Below are 2,552 nucleotides of genomic sequence, written 5' to 3' on the forward strand. Positions count from 1 at the left end.
TGCTATGCTTTATCTTGGCCAGGTCGCAGTTGCAAATGAGAACTTGTTCTCAACTAGCCTACCTGGTTAAATAAAGGTGAAATAAAAAATATAATAAATATAGCCTTCCCGCTGTGGACGTCTATTTCAGCACCGTTTCGCGTTGCTCGTGACAAGGTGGAGAAACGAAAACGTTCAATTATATTCCATGATATTCTTAAGATATATATGTTGACTGAATATAAGCAAGTGATGTCTGCTAAATAATCAAGTTAGGTTTCTCCAGAAATAAATAATTCTAAATATCAAACTGGCTTTATTTACAAATTAGTGAGAATGTCTCACCCCATGTTCAAGAAATGCCTTTTTCTTGCACACTCTAGGTTAAACGAAAACAAAATCTCCAAAATATTGTTATTTTTTAAATTATTAATTAATTAATTTAGAATTATATAAAAGCCCCTTAGGATCTGTGAGAAAATCTGAGAATATCTCATGGAAAATGCCCCTTAGATATTAATTTAGAATCCAATAAATGTAATTATTGGCGGGAGAGTCACCTTATATTTTTCGATATACTGTAGGCCTACCATAGGCAAAATGAGTCTCACTAGTGTTGAGTAATGTGCTGTTAAAAGTGGTGTAGGTCTCATTTATTTAAAGAGCATAATGAAGTTACAAGCAATAGGATTTGAGCAAAAGCCTACAACTTTTTTAGCACCGTTTCATGCTGCTCTCAAACAAGCATGGGGACTGGTCTTGATAAATCAATTAGATTTTTATTTTCACTTAATCTCCATTTGGGTATTGGCTAGACTAGAATTAGAAAATTAGGGTGCAGAAATGTTATGCTCTTAGTGTAAGCTTTATTTAACTAGGCAAGTCAGTTAAGAACAAATTCTTATTTATAAGGATAGCCTACTCCTTCATCTCCGTCGGGGAATTGAACCCCGGTCTCCCGCGTGCCCTGCCCGCACGACACAGGGATTCTTTAGATAAATAGCCCATTATTGTACTGCCGACCATCACGTTGTACAGCGCCATATTTTCCGTTTCATCCTAACGGAAACCCAGAGTGTTTTTCTTGGAATAGAAACACCATAATATACATCAAATTAATTAAGCAAGTACAAGCCAAAAGTTTGGACACACCAACTCATTCCAGGATCTTTCTTTATTTTTACTGTTTTCCACATTGTAGAATAATTGTGACGACATCACAACTATGAAATAACACATATGGAATCAGTTAAGAACAAATTCTTATTTACAAGGACAGCCTACTTCCTCCCCATTGGGGAATTAAACCCCGGTCTCCCACGTACCCGCTTTCTCTAGTACAGACATGGCATGCTCTCCCTTATGTAAGGAATTAGACAATTTCCCATGTTTACTACAGTATGTATTGTAGGCTATGTTTACTTGTCAGACTGCACAGTAGCCTGACAAGTAAACAAATGCAGATGGCTTATATCTTCAAAATGCTTTATTATCCAAATGTAGAAGCATATACTGTACAGTACTGTATTTCTTCATCAGCATCTTTATGCTTTCGTTAATAAAATTACGATAAAAATACTCTTTCAAAATGCAGATGTTGATTTAGTTATGGATCCATAACGAATTACTATGGGAATAAATATCAGTGATTTACAGAAATATTGGAACAAAGTTGTCTAATTTAGAATCCTCCAATCCTGTAGCCTACTCCCGGCCGTCACGTTGTACAGCGCCATATTTTCCATTCCATCCTAACGGAAACCCTGGGGGTTTCATTTTTCTCGGAATAGAAACACCATAATATTAATCAGATTAATTAAGCCAAATTTCTTAAAATCAATCCCATATGCTATGTTATTACAAAAAAAGTTTTAAATTCTCTGGTAATGCCAATTTGGAAGACTATCAAATGCTTCTCAAAGATGCCCTCTGGTGGTCAAACTAGCACTAACTTGCATTAACAGAAAAAAATTATGACAATTAAATAACGTGCCACAGAATGCTGCAGCAGCCTGCAAGGTGTACTGCAGTATAACGCAACTTTTAAAGGAGGAACCACTGTGGCTACATACACACACTACTCCTGGGGTCTAAAGCTAGACTACAGTATATCTCTCAGCAACACACACTACCGCCACCGGAACATTTGTTTCACCCTGCCATGGAAATGGTCCTCTTATAGTTGAAAAGAACAGAGTTGGTGGTTGGCCCAGGCTGACAAATGAAAAACTAATTTTTGAAGGCAAGCTGTGTTTTGTTATCCTCCTGGGCGACAGTAGAAGGGTTACTTTGATGTACCACACTGTGTGCATTCTCCGCCTCAGTCAAAGACCATGCCAAAGATATAAGATTAAGTGGGAAGGGAAAAATACTATCACAGTATTCTTTTATTCTGAATTTCTTTCAACTATCAACAATGAGTTTCATTGTTCTTACAATGTGTTTTACCACTGTAAAACGTCCCTCGAGAGACGTTCAGGCTACTTTGGATGTCAAAGCTGCAATGTATGCATCAGTATTTGCCCCATTTTGTAATTAGCTAATTAACAAAACCATTCACTTGTAACTGCTAC

The 2,552-nt window shown here is 36.8% G+C and overlaps 2 protein-coding genes across 9 annotated transcripts in view; both read left to right on the forward strand.

Annotated features, from left to right (window-relative positions):
- LOC111974518 (tight junction protein ZO-1) overlaps positions 1-2,552 on the forward strand; it is a 162,475-nt gene that overhangs the window by 141,493 nt on the left and 18,430 nt on the right. The gene's annotated exons all lie outside the window — the stretch shown is intronic.
- The window catches only part of LOC139028756 (tight junction protein ZO-1-like), an 11,721-nt gene that overhangs the window by 7,573 nt on the left and 1,596 nt on the right, over positions 1-2,552 (forward strand). The window lies entirely within an intron of this gene.

The sequence above is a fragment of the Salvelinus sp. IW2-2015 genome, linkage group LG15, assembly GCF_002910315.2.
Source record: "Salvelinus sp. IW2-2015 linkage group LG15, ASM291031v2, whole genome shotgun sequence".
Taxonomy (NCBI): Eukaryota; Metazoa; Chordata; class Actinopteri; order Salmoniformes; family Salmonidae; genus Salvelinus; species Salvelinus sp. IW2-2015.